Raw genomic sequence first — 18,860 nt, 5'->3', positions numbered from 1 at the left:
CCTCAATTATCTTAATATGGCATACATCCCATTAATGTGATTAGCTATTTATCTCCTCACTAGATACAGTGTGAGCCTCAAAAACACAAGGTCTACAATGTTCTTTATATCCCCAGTTCCTTGCACAGGATTTGGCCAGAGCAAGTGCCTAGTGGACAGATGGATGGATGATAGAAAAGACAGACAAAAATCTATTCGTCAAGGTCTACTCACTTGAACAAGATTTTGAACTCTCCTAACATTCTAGTTGAATATAGAACTAGATGCCCACTGGGTTGTTTCAACTTGTGTGTCAGTTATGTCTTAATTCTATTTTAAATAGGAGGATATCAATGTGATTCACCCTACTACAAGGCTCAGGAGGAAAAAAAATCGTACATCAACTCAAACAAAACATTTAACAAAATATAACACCAATTCATGATTTTAGAAAAAACTCAGAAAACTAGGAGTAGCGGGAACTTTATCAAAAACCCTATAGCTAACAACATACTGTATGATGAAAGACTGAAGGCTTTCCTTCTAAGATTGGAAACAATATATGCCTATCTGCTCTTATCACTTCTAGTCAACATTGTGCTGGGAGTTCTAGCCAGTGCAATAGGAAAGAAAAAAAATAAGAGGCAATAAGTTTTGAAAGAAAATAAGACAATCTTTATATGCAGACAGTGTGATCATCTTTGTAGAAAATTTTACAAAAAAATCTACAAAACAACTACTAGAACTAATAAGTGAATAAGTTCACAGGACACCAAATTGCTATTAAATAATCAATTATATTCCTGTATACTAACAATAAACAGAAATTGAGATTTTTATAAATACCTTTAATGATAGCATCTCAAATATGAAATACTATTAACATGTCAGTTTTCCCCAACTTGATCTACCCTAACTTTTCTTGTAGAAATTGACAATCCAATTCTAAAATTTATCTGGAAACTAAAATTTATCTGGAAAGGCAAAGGACCTAAAATATCCAAAACGAGTTTGAAACAGAACAAAGTTGGAGGACTTATGCTACCTGATCTCAAGGCTTCTTAGAAGGTAACAGTAATCAAGCAAGATACAGTGCTCCTAATTAAAAAATAGATAGTATATCTTTTCAAATTAGTGTCTTTATTTTCTTTGAGTAAATACCCCATAGTAAAATTATGGGATCATATGTTTATTATATGTTTATCGCAGCATTGTTTACAATAGCCAAGGTCTGGAAGCAACTCAGATGTTCATTGATAGACGGATAATAAAGTGTGGTATATATATATGTGCCACACTTTTATATATATATACACACATATATATATGTGTGTATATATATTTACACACATATATACACACACACACACACACACACACACATATATATATATATATATATATATATATATATATATATATATAATGGAATAGATGGTATAATTCTAAGTGAAAAAAGTTAGAGAAAGTTATTTATCTTTTATATTTTTTATTTATTATCTATTTATATTTATTTATGCCATATGATTTCATTTATATGTGGAATCTAAAAAAACAAAACAACAAAAAAGCATACTCAAATACAGAGAACAAACTGATGACTGCCAGAGAGGAGGTGGGTATGGGCATGGGTGAAATAGGTGATGGGGATTAAGGAGTGAACTTGTGATGAGCTCTCGGTGATGTATGCAATTGTTGAATCACTATATTGTATACCTGAAACTAACAGTGTATGTTAACTAACAGGAATTAAAAACTTAAAAAAAAGTAAAATAAGCAATTGAGTAAGTCATCTAAGAAGAATTGAAGTAGCTAGTGTGGGCATTTGTGTCCCACAACAAAGATTTACATTGTGGAATTTGGAGGTCCTCAAGCATAATGGCTCTATTACATAGGGGTGGGCCCTACAGGCATCATATTTGGGGTAGCCAGTCATTTTTCTCAATCCCTAGACACATTATGAAACTTCAGAACATCAACAATAAAAAGAAGATCCCAAGAGCTCCCATAGAGGTAAAACATTAACAATGACAGGAACAAGAATTGGAATAGATAGATCAACTCATCAGCAACACTGCATATTAGACAGTGAAGAAATGCCTTCAAAGTTCTGAGGGAAAATTATTTTGAGCCTAGAGTTTTATTCCTAGCCAACTATAAGTTGAGCTTGATAGTATAGAAGCACATTTCTAGATTTCAAAGACTTAAAGTTCACCTCTCACCTTTTTCTAAAGAAGTTACTTAGGAATATACTCCAGCAAAATGAGGTAGTAAAGAAAGACAAAGATATACACTGGATTCTGGAAACAGTGGACCTAATACCAAAAAACTAGTAAAAGTAAATCCAAGGGCAACAGTTACACAACAGGCCTAAGGAGCATTCTGTCCAAGTGGAAGAAAGGAGGGCTTCAGGAGGGGCATCCAAAGGCAAACAAGGAGAACCAGGGGCTCAAGATTTTATCCACCTTTAAGAAATTAGAGAAACTGCTGATTTATTAATAAAATTTAAGCAGAAATATAGTCAGAGTATTTTGATAAATACTTATGGTTAAGCATTATCCTTTTATTATTAACATAATATATATGTTTATATGTATGTGTATATAACACATATTTATAAATGTTTGTGTGTGTCCTCTAGCTGCCTTCTTATATCCCCATGTGTGCACCTTATCTCAGCTGGTCCTCCTAAGACCCCCTGAGCACCAATCCTAGTGCCACAGGTGGTCCCATTACCATGCCAACAAGATGAAAGAAACTATCATAAACCAGGAGAAACTCACCAAACTTCAAGCACAAGTGTGCATTGGTGGGAAAAGAACTGCTCACCAAAAGAGGGCGTTCGTAAAACAAGTACAAGAGATGATCAAAACAAAAACAAAAACTTTAGTCCTTCTTAAAGAAGTTTGGGGTAAACATTATCTCTGGTATTGAATATGTTCACAAAGCAGGAAACAGTGATCCACTTTAACAACTCTACAGTTCAGGCATCCCTAGCAGTAAACACTTTCACTGTTACAAGCCATGCTGAGACAAAGCAGCTGACAGAAATGCTTCCAAATATCTTAAGCCAACCAGATACAGACAGTCCAGCTAGTTTAAGAAGACTGGCTGAAGCTCTGCCCTAGTATTCTGCAGACGGAAAAGCACCACTTACTACCAAAGAGAAGGATGATGATGAAGTTCCAGATCTTGTGGAGGATTTTGATGAAGCCTCCAAATGAAGTAAACTGAATTGAGTCAACTTTGGAAAAAGATAAAAGTTGAAGTTACTAGGAGCTACTATTTTATGTCTGCTTTTTAAAATCTTGTTCATGGATCTGATAAAATCCAGATCTCTATTATTTTTAAACCCCAGCCCCTTGGACACTTCAGTTCTTTTCAGTTTTTGGCCTATGCACAATTCACTCTTTGCAGCTAATTAAGCAGAAGAAGCCTGGGAATAAAGTTTGAAACAAAATTAATAAAGTTCTTTGCCTAGTTTTAAAAAAAAGAAATTAGAAAAACTATAGATGTTGCAAACAATGCAAGAAAAACAAATAAAGGTGATTAGAAAATCTAAAAGATAGTAACACCTCAAAAAAGGAAGACAAATTCTGGATAGCCACAACAATATAAACACTGCATACTGATTTTCAACTTTCAGAAAAAAACAATGTACACAAGCACAGGGTACTTAATTATAGAGGTAGTTAATTATAGATAAAGAGCAAAACACAAATGTTATCCCTCTTAGCAATGTGAAAAGTAAAAGTACAAATGACAAAAGTTGGTAGATAGAATAGGTAAGAGATAATAGGAAGAGCAGGGAACTAATAGCCTTCCCTAAAAAACAGAGTTAAGTGATACTGTCTGTAGTTTATGAAACAAGAAATAAAGGTCTAAGTATATCCCTCAAACAAATAAATACAGGAACTAAAAATCACAATAACTACATTGGGATGAGAGGTAGAATAATTGAGGTAAGGCCTCATTTATCACAGCACAAAATTAGTAGACAAAATCTAAAGTAGATAAATCAAATAATAGCCGTATATGAGGAAGAAATCACCAGAAGAACTAAACAGAAACAGTTAATAGGGTTAAAGATAATAATCTCAGAAGATTAGGACTGGGATAGGGAGGGTTAGAATAGTGAAATGTTGCTTACATTATGTGCCTTTATGTACATACCTCATATTTTTTAAAAACCATGTGTGTGTATGACTTGGCTACCTCAAAAGCAGCTGGGACATTGAAACACAAATCTTTTGCCACTATGAATCCTCACCTGAAAAAGAGTGCTGGCGAGGGGCTATCTAAGCAAAGCTAGCTCCTGACTCTGTTAGTCATCTTGCCTCTCCCCCAACCCCTGCACCAAAGCTTATGGTCTTTCTCTTATGACAGAAATTTAACACAGGCGGGGTGCCTGGGTGGCTCAGTGGGTTAAAGCCTCTGCTTTCAGCTCAGGTCATGATCCCAGGGTCTTGGGATCGAGCCCCGCATCCGGCTCTCTGCAGGAGAGCCTGCTTCCTCCTCTCTCTCTCTCTCTCTCTGCCTGCATGTCTCCTTCTTGTGATCTCTGTCAAATAAATAAATAAAATCATTTTTTAAAAAAGAAATTTAACACAGGCAATGGATTAATTATGAGCTGCTTCATTCTCAGCCATGGAAATTACTTTTTATGACTTTATATGAATATAATAAATATTTAAACATACAACTTGTTAAATTTTGACATATGTATGTACATATATGTATACTGGTGAAGCCAGCCTCATAATCAAAATATCCATTACCCCCAAATGTTTCCTTATACCCCTTTGTAATCTCTTTCCCCTCAGTCTAGTCTCCAATGACCTCTGCATTCCTAGGCAACCACTGATCTGTCACTATAGTCTAGTTTTTATTTTCTGGAGTTTTATGTAAATAGAAACATACAGTGTTTTCTCAATTGTTGGTCTGGTTTCTCTCACTCAGCATAATTATTTGAGATTCATTCATGTTATAACATGTATCAGCAGTTAATTCCTTTTTATTAATTAACACTATTTTGTTGTATGGATGAAACATTCACCTGCTGATGCATTCCAACTTCTAGTTACTACAAATAAAACTATTACAGACATTGGTATACAAGTGTTTGTGTGGACATATACTTTCATTTCCCTTAGAACGTGCTTAGGAGTGTTAACTGTTGGGTTGTACAGTAAGTATATGTTATAAGAAACTGACAAACTTTTCGGAAGTGAATATCATTTTACATTCTCACCAGTGTTGTATGAGAGTTGCAATTTCTCATATCCTCATCAAAAGTTGGTATGGTCAGACTTTCTAAGTTACGCTGTTCTGATAGGTGTGTAGTGGTCTTTATGTGGTTTTAATTTGCTTTTTCCTAGTGATTAATGATATTGAGCATCTTTTCACCTATCTTCTTTGGTGAAGTATCTGTTGAAATCTTTCACTCATTTCTAAAAATTGAGCTCTTTTTAAAATTTTATTTAAATTCAGTTAACATAACATTAAATAAATAAATAAATAAATAAATAAATTCAGTTAACATATAGTGTATCATTAGTTTCAGAGGTCAAGTTCAGTTATTCATCAGCTGTAAGTAACACTACTGGGTACTTACCCAAAAGGTAAAAATGTAGCGATCCAAAGGGGCACCCCAATGTTTATAGCAGCAATGTCTACAGTAGCCAAACTATGGAAAGAGCCCAGATGTCCATTGGCAGATAAATGAATAAAGATTATACACACACACACACACTGGAATATTAGCCATAAAAAATGATATCTTACCATTTGCAATGACATGGATGGAACTAGAGGGTATTATGCTAAACAAAATAAGCCAGTCAGAGAAAGATAATTATTTCACTCATATGTGAAACTTAAGAAACAAAATAGAGGATCATAAATGAAGGGAGGGAAAAATAAAATAAGATGAAATCGGAGAGGGAGACAAACCCCAAGAGACTCTTAACTATAGGAAACAAACTGAGGGTTGCTGGAGGGGAGGTAGGTGGAGTAATGGAGTAATTGGGAGTTGTTTCTTATTATTGAATGTTCAGAATTCATTATGTATTCTGGATACAAATTCTTTATAGAATATATGATTTGCAAATATTTTTCTTCTAATCTGTATCTCCTATCTGTCTTAACAAGAACAGAGTTCTTAATTTTGATGAAGTTAAGTTTATCACTTTTTTTCTTTTATAGATCCTCTTTTTGGTGTCATATCTAAAGAATCTTTGCCTCATAGTTTTAGAATTTACATTTAGGTCTATGGTCCAACTTGAATTATATTTTGTAGAGTATGAGGTATTAATAAAGGGTTTAAATTTTTTTAAGCTTTTTTTTAAACTTTTAATTCCAGTTAACATACAGTATTAACATTAGTTTCAGATGTATAATATGGTGATTCAGCAATTCTATACACCAGTTTGTGCTAATTACAAGTGCACTCCTTATCCCCATCAGCTATTTAACAAATCTCTTCACCCACCTCCCCTCTGGTAACCACCAGTTTGTTCTCTGTATTTCAGTCTGTTTCTTGGTTTATCTCTCTGTTTAACTATGCTCATTTGTTTTGTTTCTTAAGTGCCACATATGAGTGAAATCATATGGTATTTGTCTTTCTCTGATTTATTTTGCTTAGCATTATACTCTAGCTCCATCCATGTCATTGCAAATGGCAAGATTTCACTCTTTTTAATGGTTGAATAGTATCCCATTGTATATATATACCACTTCTTCTTTATCCGTTCATCAATCAATGGATGCTTGGGCTGCTTTCATACCTTGCCTATTCAAATAATGCTGCTATAAACATGCAGCTGCATGTATTCCTTGGAATTGGTGTTTTTTGTATCCTTTGGGCAAATACCCACTAGTGTGATTGCTGAACCATAGGGTAGTTTTATTTTTAACTTCCTGAGAAACCTCAATACTGTTTTCCAGAGTGGCTGCACTAGTTTGCATTCCTACCCGTGGTGCAAGAGGGTTCCTTTTTCTTCACATCCTTGCCAACACCTGTTGTTTCTTGTGTTCCTGATTTTAGCCATTCTGACAGGTGTGAGGTGATATCTAATTGTAGTTTTGATGGTAAGTGGTGATGAACATCTTTTCATTCGTCTATTGGCCATCTCTATGTCTTCTTTGGAAAAATGTGTGTTCATGTCTTCTATTCATTTTTTAAAAGATTTTATTTATTTATTTGACAGAGAGAGACAGCAAGAGAGGGAACACAGGCAGGGGGGAGTGGGAGAAGCAGGCTTCCTGCTGCTCAGGGAGCCTGATGCGGGGCTCAGTCTCAGGATTCTGGGGTCATGACCTGAGCCAAAGGCAGATGCTTAATGACTGAGCCACGCAGGCGCCCCCTTCTGCTCATTGTTTGATTGGATCTTTTGTGGTTTTTTTGGTGTTGAGTTTTAGAGCTTCTTTATATATTTTGTATGTATATTAACCCTTTATCAGATATATCATTTGCAAATACCTTCTCCCATTCTATAGTTTCCTTTTAGTTTTGTTGATTATTTCCTTTGCAGTGTAGTTTTTTTATTTTGGTGCAGTCCCAATGGTTTATTTTTGCTTTATTAACCCCCTTGTCTCAGGAGACATGTCTAGAAAAAAGTTGCTATGGCCAATGTCAAAGAGGTCACTGCCTGTGTTCTAGGATTTTTATGGTGTCAGGTCTCACATTTAGTTCTTGAATCCATTTTCAATTTATTTGAATGAATAGCATATGGTGTAAGAAAATGGTCCAGTTTCATTCTTCTGCATTTTGCTGTCCAGTTTTCCCACCATTTGCTGTCCTTCTCCTGTTGGATATTCTTTCCTGCTTTGTTGAAGATTAATTGACTATATATAGTTGTGGGCTACCCAATCGCTTTAAAGAAGAACCTTCTGAATTAATTTAATTTAAAAAAAAAAGAAGAACCTTCTGAATTGGTTGAGGTTTTTTGGGTTTTTGTTTGTTTGTTTTGTTTTGTTTTGTTTTGTTTGCCTTGGGAATAAACACCTGAATACTAGGAATTCTATGTACAGGAGCAGAAAATAATTCAGTACATATGGTTTCAATGAATTTTTCATGATTTATTCTTACTGACTCCCTTACCTGGCATTTCCAAGTGTCAAACTTCTCTAGGGTCCTACAGAGCAGAACAACAGCATCCTAGGCTGTAAACCCCCTCTGTCACTTCTCTGAACTTCTTTATCAATCAGCGTCACGTCTACTGTCTTTCAGAAACATATTGAAATCATTTTCTCCTAATTCCTTCTATTATTACCTTCATTTATAAAAAATTTGTTTAATGGGATCTTGACAGGGAAAGGAAATAAAATTGTTGGTTAATCAGCCACCTTAATCCACAAGTCTATATACTTGTCAAATTTTAAAGTTCAAAGTGTTTTCTGAATTGGGGGGGTATATTTGTAATCAGGAGCAATTAGTGATAAGCTGGACAAACCTTACATTGTTTACCCATTAGTAGAAATTTGAGGATTCATTAGAGTTAAAGCTCTATAAAAGAGATTAGTAGACAGCAATGAAATCTAATTCTCCATTGCTCCATGGAAAGATGGATTTAGTCCCTAAACTAACAGTCAAATAATGGATATGCATAAAATTGACTCTAATGAATAGAGTATTTTTGCTATACTTCATTTGTTTATATTTTATCCTAATTTCTTTTTGAGTGGGTAGCTCTGTTGAGATGCTATGGAAACTATTTATGAGACAATACTCAGCATGGGGCTTTCTTCACTCACTCTCATGGTCATAAGCAAGAGTTGGGAATTTTCCTCTGAGAAAAGAAGATTTCAGTACACTCTAATGTACTAATCAACAACCATATTGAAAAAAAATCTGTTTTATAACTACTGAAACAGTATTGGTCTGCCATTATGTCACATAACCAGTTGCTTTGTATTTGCCTCAAGGGAGGGCCTAGACACACTTGGATAAAAGAGGCTAAAATGCCAAGTTATCTAAGGACAACGTTGCAACTCTAGATTTATCTGATCTCACAGTGAAATGGTTTTCCTGGCCTCTCAGTTTTATTGCCAGTCCTTTTCTCCCCCTTGGTGATTCTAGTTTTACAGTGTTTAAAGTTCTGAACTTGTGTCCCAGGCCCTTTACTGTTTTCCCCAACAGTAGTTTGTGCTTCACCACAATTAACCTCCCCGCCTTTGAATTAAATTTACTAACCTCTCCCTCTGGACCGATCTCTGAGATTCACTTTCTATACTCACATTTCTGTAAGCCAGTCCTTGATTAATAGTCCACTAGGCATGTACCTATGTTCATATTCTTATCCACCAACCCCACGGGAATGTTTGGACCATTGTTTTTTAGCCTTTTGAACTTTTGCCCACAACATATTTCAGCATCAACTTAAACTGATAATATATCTTTCCCTAAAATCCTTCCCAGTGTTTAATTTATCTACAATGTTTAGAGCATTTTTGTCCTATTACAACCAAGAGCCATCTATTTCTTTTCTTTTATTAACATATAATGTATTATTTGTTTCAGAGTATAGGTCTGTGATTCATCAGTCTTACATAATTCACAGCATTCACCATAGCACAGACCCTCCCCAATGTCCACCACCCAGCCACCCCCGCCCTCCCACCCCCTCCCCTCCAGCAACCCTCAGTTTGTTTCCTGAGATCAAGAGTCTCTTATGGTTTGTCTCCCTTTCTGGTTTTGGCTTGTTTCATTTTTCCCTCCCTTCCCCTATGATCCTCTGCCTTGTTTCTCAAATTCCTCATATCAGTGAGATCACATGATAATTGTCTTTCTCTGATTGACTTATTTTGCTTGGCATAATACCCTCTAGTTCCATCCATGTCATTGAAAATGGCAAGATTTCATTTTTTTGAGAGCCATACATTTCTTAATTTGCTTCTTACTTGTGTCCTGTTCCCCTCTTCCTCAAGTTCTGACTGTTGCAACTTTCTTTTCACTAGATACTTCTCTTTTACCCTTCCTCCATACTTGCTCTTGAGTGTTGTGTTCAAATATGGCTTAGAGATAGTTTATGTGATTTAGGTCTCCATTGGGAACCAGAATGGATTTTGTAGAGTGCTAATGATAGTGAAATTTTGGACAAGGGGAAAATCTTAGTTTAAATTAAATGAATACCATAGGCAATCTCATTTTGGCCATAATCCTACCCTAACCTTCACTGGTCCAGCTTTGTAAAGGTAAATTGCAATATTGTTATAAAATTGTCAGAAGTAATTTAAGAATTCATAATTAAGAGGATGTATTTGAGCTAATGTTTTCTGAATCCAGAGCTCAGGATTACTGGAATGGTTTTATCCTAATGCTTCTATATATTTTATAGGTATATTCTAATTTATAAACTGATTCCATTCACAAATGATAGTCTTTAGTAATTTCCAAGTATTACAAGTGGAAGTGTGTGTTTTTTTCTCCTTATATGGTGAAGTGTCAAACTTCAGAATTTTGGGGAATTACAAATTAAGCAGACACTACCAAGGGCAGGCAGTGACATCAGTATATACTGCTGACTTTCTTATTCAAAGATGTCACTGATTTTACCCACACTTGTAGGGAACAAAGCCTAAATCTTCAACCAGAAGCCCTTTATATATGACATAGATACAAACTGCTTTTTGATTTGTGACTGCAGCTGCTACTTTTATAGACTGTCACCATTGGTATTTCTGTGTTCAAACTGTGGTCAGCTAAAAAAGCTTTGCTCAGAAAGCTTCCAAATTCCATATTGTTGCATTCCAAGCTTGCCTCTGCTGTTACTTTCCCAAGCATCCCACAACTATGTTATGTTATTTTAAGCTATACTTTAGTGCATCCTTTAGAATATTTCTTATGACACCCTTACTTATGGTTATGCCATAAAGCTCATTGTACCAAAGATACTTGGGTATCCTTCTGTCACTGCATCTCTGCAAATGTCAGCATTGAACATTGTTTAAATGCTTACAGACCAACCGACATCCAGAATCTCAGTAATGGTAGTCTTCTCTTGCTATTTCAAACTAAATATGATTCTGACTCTGACAATAGAACAGTGCAATGAAGTAAATTGACATCTGTGGTGGTTATGGATTTCAAAGTCATACAAAAGTTGGACACAACTTACATTGACCATTGATGAGAATCAGTTCAGTAAGCTTCTATACTTCCAGCTTTGTTCTGGATATTAGGAATAGAACTGAACCTAGAAACAGATGATCAGAGAAGGAGCCCATTTCCCCCCCTTTGTGTTAGTAGTTGTGTGTTTGAAATAACTCATCCTTCCCCTTGATGTGCATCTTACACAGATTTCACCTTGTTCAGAGGATATGTTCCTTTAAGGAGCTTCTTATCAATGGACGGAAAAATTACTACTTAAGATATGGAAGGCATTATTTGGCAAGTGTTAGGTGATCCATAAGCCCAAAACTGGGAGTTAAGAAAAACCAGAGATTGAACTGGTTTGTCGTATAATTTCTTGCTATGGTAATCTCCTTAAACAAAGATACTGTTCTTTTTTATTCTTTCTACTTTCCAGTTACGTTGCATTGATGGATAGTGATTTTTAAGTCAAACTACCCAGGAAGCAGAATTCAGTGACTGCTTTTAGCTCTATTGAAAACTGTTGATTATGTTTGGGTTCCATGTTTAGCTTTACTACATAATTTCAGTCATCATCAAACATATTTACAACAGGGGATGGCAATCCCTGGCACTCACACCAGAGATGTCCAAGGTGCCAATTTCCTTCAGCATTTGGGCTGATTGCTGCCATCTCTAGCCCCACCCCACTGGGGCAGCTTCCATGAAATGCTGTGACCCATGTTGAGTGTTCTTGTTTGTTTGCTCTCAGCAGCTGGCACACTCCGTTCAGCAACCGGAACATATTGTGCTTCTCTTCTTGTCACACTGCTTCTTCAAAACTTTACTATCTCCTGTTATGTAGTGCTGTCACTGTACTACAAAGCAACTGGGGATGTGTGTTTTTTGTCTGTATATGTTAAAAATAGTATCTAATTCACTGTCTTCCATATGGTAAGACTCAGTGCTTATTCAGCAAACAACAATACCCTGAGTGACCATCTCCAGACCTTTTCTGAAAATCAGAGCATGCTAAGGGTTTTTATAAGATTGGAAGTGTGTTCAGTGCCAGCTTCTGTATTCATTTTGTATCCATGACATACTCCTCAAACTAGTTTGGGCAATCCTACTTCACTCATTGGCACTGGGACACTCACAACTTTCCATGGTAGAATCACATGGAGATTTTGTTAAATACCCTGATGATTGCTGATGGGTGATGGTAGTAATTGCAGTGGTTGCAATAAGCAAAACAGACTTAAGAACATGGAAAGATAAATCCTTAAAAACCAGTGATTTACCAATTTTAGAAATCCTGGTAGGTACCCACCTCCTCTTGAAAAAGATGAAGTACTGGTTTCTATAAACACATTAACTCTAGGAATGACATAATAAAAAGTGAACACCATAATCTGTATGAGAGCCCTATTTTAGCAGTAGTAAAAGAAGACAGACTTTTCAGTCTCCATATGAACCAGTTAAGTAATGTACAATATAGCATTTTCTCTAAATGTGGTTCAGGGACCTCCTGCATCAAAATCCCATAGTGAGCAAGTTGAAAAGTCAGACTCTAGTGTCTCACCTCAGCCTGTTCAATCTAAATTTGGAGAGGGAGAGGCTGCATTTTAACACCCATACCTAGTGATTCTGATGCACAACAAAGTATGAGAGCCATTGACCTACCAACTCTCTCACTCTCAAGATCCCTTTGATTTTATTACTGTCAATAGTTTTTAGTGAGTTTTTAGTCTACCTTGCCATGATTAACCCTAAGAAATAGGCCCAATTAGGGTCCAAGAAGATTCTGGCTTTAAGGAATGGTTTATTGATAATCCTATTATTCTTCCAACAAGTAGGTATTTATTATGGTCCTACTATGTGCCTTTAACTCTCAAGAAGTTTATGAATAATTTTCTATGAATTATCCATATAATCAAGTACATTAACCATAAAAAAATAAATTAAATTTATTCTGTGTCATGGTAAAAGGACAGAAAAGTACCCAATAATTTTGTTGGTTTAGATATTAGAAAAAAATATGTACCAGTATCTGGAGAGTCACTAGCAGTAATGGGTATATCCCTCATGTCTCACTGTTAATGAATTGTTTCCAGCTGAGATACCTGTAATCTGCAGGTGCTGTTTACCATGTAATTTACCATAGGAAACAAAGGTGTAATCAGTTAATAAAGTGTAAAGAATTATGTTTTTTCCCTTGAGCAAAATTTCTAGCTGTGCCCTCCTCCTTATGCAATAGGAAAGCAATATTCAAAGAGTGAAGGCTATTTTGTTCATATTCTTCACCTTGCCTCTGGAGGCCTTGCTAATGAATGCAAAACTCAAGCTAGAATTCTAGACTTTTTGTATGAGCAGTCACTGATTTTTGTCTTTGTCGTTGTACTAAACAGAATATAGTTTCTCATCCTACCTCTAATTGAGACTCAAATAAGGGCATTATGAATAGGGATCCTCTTTCAGCTTAAGTAGTGTTTCATGTTGTTTTCATCTGTTTTTTATTGAGAAAATAGAAACTATATTTAAAACATTTTCATATACAGTCCATACCCTTCTAATAAACATGATTTATGAGTGTTCTATACACATCAGCAGCCTCTCTTAAGGGACTTTAAGCTACTCCTAATACCCGTGGAAGCTACGGTTGTTTCTGCTATCTGAAGGAGTTTGTTTCTCCCTTAGCCTTCCTCTTCTGGAAGCTTGAGTTCTCACAAACTCCCATCAGACCCTTTGGAACAATTAATATATGAGCATATTCTCCTACTATGACCACCAGGATACAAGAATGTGCTAGAGGCCCTACCAGAACACCCACAGAAACTGAGACCATGAGGGAACACAGAATATGAAAAAAAAATCTGGAATATAATTGGTGATGGCAAGGAGGGTCTCCATCTGGACTTCAAAATACCATTCCCCCTAGAAATGGCATATACTATAACATACTTCTGTAAAACTCACTTATCTGGACAAATTCACCTATCCAGACCACAACCAGGAATCAAGCAGTAAACAAATGGCCTCTAAACTGCCAGAGAATATGTATTTTACTTACTGGAAAAGCCATTCAAAAATGCACTGACTGCCTGTTTATTCTGTTTGTACATTATTCTAATTAGTTTTAACAAGATGTCAAGCCTATAGCAGATTATAAACAGTAAATTTAAAGGGACTGGAAAAGATGTTATAGGTAGGTGAAGTGAAATCTGATAGTTGATAGCAAGAGAAAAAAAGCATTTTAAAAAGTTAAGAATTCAAAAACCAACCACAATGAAATACTATATCCACAAGAATGGTTAAAATTTAAAATGCTGACAATGTCAAGTATAGTAAAGATGCACAGAATCTGAACTCTCATACATGGCTGATGGGAGTATAAAGTGGTACAGGTATTCTGGAAAACAGTTTAGCAGTTCCTCACAACAAATAGATACCATATAAACCAGAAGTTCTACCCTGGGGTGTTTACCCAAGAAAAATGAAAATAGAGGTCCCCAGAAAGACTCATATATAAATGCTCATGTCAACTTCACTCATAATAGCCCCAAACCGGAATAACCCAAATGTCCCTCAATAGATGAATGCATTAAAAATTCTGGTATATCCGTACAACAAAATACTATTCAGCAATATAAAGGAAGGAACTACTGATACCCAAAAGAACATGGATAAGTTTCATAGACATTATTTTGAAAGGCAGAAACAACACACAAAAATAAGTCAATCATATTGCATGATTCCATATACTTAAAGTTCTAGAATGAGAAAAACTAAGTTATGGTGATAGAAACAAAAACAGCGGTTTCCTGGATTAGGAGATAGAGCTGAAGAATGACTGAAAGGGTCACAAAGGAAAATTCTGGGGTGATGGAAATGTACTATATCTTGATTTTGGTGGTGGTTACAAAGGTGTGTATGTTTTTCAAAACTTCTTAAACTGTATGTTAAAAATGTGTGCATTTTGCTGTCTATAAATTATAGTTCAAATTTTCATAAATTACAAAACTTTACAAAGGAAAAACCTTCAGAGGATACCCCCTCTTGCAGGATAAAACCTAAATTTCTTAACATGATCTGGCCCTTATTTAATGTCTCTTGGCTCATTTTTTGCCATCCCACCCCACCTCATTTAATCTATTCTAAGGTACTTGTCTTTTCAAAAACTGCCATTCTCTTTCCTTTGAACTTCTAAACACAATGCTCTTTTTGCCTGGAATTCCTTTTTGGTTTCCCATTCACCACTGAATCTTCAACATCCTTCAGGACTCAGAGGTAGCACCTCCTCCAAGAAAACTTGTCCACTCCCAGTCTGTATAAGATACTTTTCCCTTGCTCTCAGAGAACTGTACAATTCTAACAAAGTATGTATTGCTCTGTAATACAGTTATACTTTTTAAAAACTTAAAACTGTAGTGGACTGGGGCCATTTACTGTACAAGCAAATAGTCTTATACATATTCAGTAAACCCTCAATTAAATCATAGATTGGAGATATGTTTCTCTCCAAATAGCTGAAGTTTCAGCAAAGTTATCAAGAAAACTCTTTATCCAGGGTGACTTGTTCTTCTAGAGTTGCAAATGATTGAGATTTTATTGTAAATAGCGGTTTTGGTTTATATTATTAGTAGTAGGATAGCTTGTTTATATTATAAGTTAAGTAACTATTTATCGGCTTTATTTGGAAACTCTGACAGACTTTATTAAATTGATTCTATAGGAAAATCCATTTTAAATTCCAATCAAATGATTTAAAAATACTGCTCAGTTGAACTGTGTGAAATTATTGATATTCAAGCATTTTGGATACAAAAAAATAATCTCATATAGATCAACCTAAATCTTTTTAAATACAACCCTATGGCAAGTTGGAGATTATCTATATATTCATTTATTAATTTTATATGTAATACATGAATATATTCTGCAAGACACTAATCATATATGGTTATTGGGTATAATTGTTCTATGTAAAGAGTAAATCACAGGATTTTGAAGAAAGTTTGTGTAGAATGGTAAGGCCTTCTTAAGTCCCACCCATTTTTTTTTTTTTCAATTAATCAGAGATGCAGCAGACATGAGTGTTCTGGAATTGTTTTTTGAACTAACACTAGGATGAAAATGCAGATTTATTTCCTCTTTTTTAACCCTCAAACTATCTAATCAGTGTAACTGGAGATTAATTTTAACAATAGTAATACTAACATTTATTGAGTGAATATTAAATGCTGGATTCTGGATTCTGTAGTAACCCTACAACTACTTTATGTGCAAACTACTATTATTATCCCTATTTACAGAAGAGAAAATTAAAATTTAGATAACTTGTCCAAGGTTACACAGCTACGAGTGTCAGAGTCAGGATTAGAATCATTCTCAATCCTACTATTCAGTCCACAGTTTACCTCAAGCATATTTTTTTAACCACAAAGAAGCACTCATACTGAAAGATTATGATTGACTTAAACAACTATATATTTAAGCTATGATTATCATTAGTGAAACCAGGCCCATTCACATATGAAACATTCTATTATTATGAGAGATCATCATAAGACAGTAAAGGACTAAGTACCAAATGAGTCTTATAGACTGTGAGTGCTGTCGGAGTTCTATGGAGTCTAGGAAAGGAAGCACTTGTGCACTATGTCATGGCAAACTCCCAGAAGACTGTTGACATAACTGGTACTATCCAATCATAATTGGATGCATAGCATTCTGGGAACAAACCAAAAGTTCACCCACAAATAGGAATGTGAAAAAGTTGTGCATGTATAATAATGCAGTCCCAGAGGGAGGAACAACCTGAAGTCTAATCCTGGGCAGACATCAGTATAGTATGCAAGGGAAGTTAGAAATTTGTGACTGAGCTCTCTGAACTCCAGAACTATGTGGAGAAATGGGACTTGAAGGATTACTTATTAGATATTTGGAGCAGAAGAGAAGGGATTCAGAGATTAACCAAAATTTCCTGCTGGGAATGATTGGAATAATGCATCAGAAGTAAAAGGATTTGGGGTAGAGGAGGAGTTAAGATGGTGGGATAGGAGAACCCAGGGCTTGCCTCTTCCCTCAAACATAGCTAGATCAACACAAATCATTTTGAACAACTAGGAAATTGATCTGATGAGAAAAACAATCTGCACAATTTTAAGGAGAGCACTGGCAGATGCAAGGTTTGGAGACGTGAATTGGGGGAGGAAAAGGCCATGGTGCTGGGGAGGGGAGGTTAGTGAGAGCCCTTTTCATGGAGAGAATTCAGGGAGAGAGCAAGAGAGCAACACATAGGGTTCGTGCAAGATGCCAGGGTACAGGGATCCCCTGGGTCACACTGGGAGAGAATATTCCCCTTCCTGTAGTACATTTGGAAGAGGGTATATTGCCTCTCCAAGGACAAAAGGCCCACCAGGTGGGTGCCATTGAGCAGCCATTTAACAGCAGGCGACAGAGGTGCACTGAGGGCAGATAACAGTTGTAGCTGTTTGCTGTGCTTCACCATAGACTCCTGGCACCTGGGCGACCATGTAACTACTTTTCTAGGACAGAATGGTGCCTAGCACAGTGCTACAAGCCTCTCCTCTAGGGAGAGCATATCAGCATCTTGCCCTGTACCTTAACAGTTGGAGTTTTGAATACCAGTCGCTGGCCAAAGATAAAACACAGAACTGTGGCCGGGCATACAAATGGCCCAGGCACAGACAGGTTAAGTGCAGGGATATGATGAAAGCCTGGGACACTGGAGGGGATATTGTTCACTTTTCTGTGAGGTCCTCCTGAACAGCAGTGGCTGGGAGTTCCCCTACCTTGGGACGACAAGGCGGGGTGATGCAATCTAACCCCCCCAACACAATTGCCCCACCAGCTGGCACAGTCAGACATCAGAGCGCACCTCCAGTGGAGGACAGACTCACAGCAAAGCCTGACCCCTTCACCCTACAGAAGCATCTTTACTAGGGCAGTTCTGACTATGAGGCAGCACAGCAAGCTTCTGCCTCACAAGACCAACACTGGCCCCCCACACACATATAAGTCTACTGATTATAGAGTACTCAAAATTGTCAGTTTTACTTCTGGTGGAAATAGGGTCAGGCTTCTTTTCTTCTTCTTCTTCTTTTTTTTTCCCTTTCTTTTTCCTTTTTTTTTCTCCTTTTTTAAAAAGTTCTTTATTGCCTTTTTTTCCTTTTTGTTCTTTCTTCTTTGGAATCAGGCTTCTAGTTTTTTTGTTCTTTTGTTGGTTTCTTTCCTTTTCTCTCTCTCTTTTTTTGGATCAGCCTCCTTTTTTTCTTTTCTTTTTTCCTTGTTTCTTTTTCTTTGGAATCAGGCTTAGAGTTTTTTGTTTGTCTGTTTGTTTGATGTTTTGTTCCTTTTCCTTTTTTCTTGGATCAAGGTTTTTTTTTTTTTTTTAAATCAGACTTATCCTAACAAAAAATTAGAGGACACCTATATAAAAGTCCAAACACCAACTGCAAGGAGGAACTCTGCACAGGACTGAACTGTAAAAAAAAAGTAGCCAAAAGACAACAGCAGGATGCACACAGCATACACCAGAAACATATCCTGAAGAGCCAGGCCCTGGACAGTGTATGACACCTTCTTTTTTTTTAATTTATTTTTTATTTTCAGCATAACAGTATTCATTATTTTTGCACCACATCCAGTGCTCCATGCAATCCGTGCCCTCTATAATACCGACCACGTGATACCCCGACCTCCCACCCCCCGCCCCTTCAAAACACTCAGATTGTTTTTCAGAGTCCATAGTCTCTCATGGTTCACCTCCCCTTCCAATCTACCCCAA

At 36.2% G+C, this 18,860-nt stretch overlaps 2 pseudogenes; both read left to right on the top strand.

Moving 5' to 3' along the window:
• Positions 1 to 2,727: 2,727 nt before the first annotated feature.
• On the top strand, positions 2,728 to 3,203 carry LOC132007380 (transcription factor BTF3-like; annotated as a pseudogene).
• A 9,066-nt stretch (positions 3,204 to 12,269) lies between these two features.
• The window catches only part of LOC132007105 (keratin, type I cytoskeletal 18-like), a 60,784-nt pseudogene continuing 54,193 nt past the window's right edge, over positions 12,270 to 18,860 (top strand).

The sequence above is a fragment of the Mustela nigripes genome, chromosome X (genome assembly GCF_022355385.1).
Source record: "Mustela nigripes isolate SB6536 chromosome X, MUSNIG.SB6536, whole genome shotgun sequence".
In the NCBI taxonomy this organism is placed as follows: Eukaryota; Metazoa; Chordata; class Mammalia; order Carnivora; family Mustelidae; genus Mustela; species Mustela nigripes.
The sequence above is the reverse complement of the archived record's forward strand: the minus strand, read 5'-3'. Positions and strand labels throughout refer to the sequence as shown.